Raw genomic sequence first — 802 nt, 5'->3', positions numbered from 1 at the left:
AAGCGTGAATCCCGTTAATGAAAGCGAAACTTATAATTTATTTATAATCTCGGGGAATTGTTTCCCGTTCGGGCAAGTTCTTACTATAAACATCGAATGTTTTCGCAAGTTTGTGTTGAAGTTCTGCGGTAATGTGGCAGCCCTTCCGACCGACGCCGACGGTGCTACCGCAGGCAGAGCAAAAGTTTTGTATAGAAATTTCGATCCTACTTCGATCTACTTACTCGGTCTTACTTCTGGTCCAATTCCGCTTCTGATTGCTTCAGCATCTAAAACAAAAGAGCAAAAATGTAGTATAATATTGAATCGTTAAGATCTAGCACCAAACCGTAGATTTGTTGATAGAAAAATTTTTGTAATTTTCAAAATTTCTCGCTCGCTCAATGGCTTCATGTCCATCGATTTAAAAGAGAACGGATGGACCGCTTGGGCACTTTTGATTTAGTATCGTCAGAGCTTAAGAACAAGTCCCGCCAGGGTGCGGGCTTCCGCTAACAACTAACTAAGATGCCGCGGATGGCATCAATTGAACCTTCGATTCTCAAGATGTCTGCAAAAGTCCAGGCTGAATATACTGAATTTTTTCCGAATCCCGAAAATTTTTGAATCTCCCAGACCTTTCACATATCATTCCCGAATTGGCCTTCCAAAAGTTCTAATGAATTTCCGAATCTTCCCAAAGGCTTATCTGAAACATTCAAAACCCTTTTGCGCCCTTCTTCTTAAATATAATTGAATCGATCCAAAACCGATCTAAAACATTGTCTTTGAATCCTTCATAAATCCCCCTTAAATCGTTCTT

The sequence above is a fragment of the Photinus pyralis genome, unplaced genomic scaffold (genome assembly GCF_008802855.1).
Source record: "Photinus pyralis isolate 1611_PpyrPB1 unplaced genomic scaffold, Ppyr1.3 Ppyr1.4_LG9, whole genome shotgun sequence".
Taxonomy (NCBI): Eukaryota; Metazoa; Arthropoda; class Insecta; order Coleoptera; family Lampyridae; genus Photinus; species Photinus pyralis.
This window is presented reverse-complemented; position numbering follows the sequence as displayed.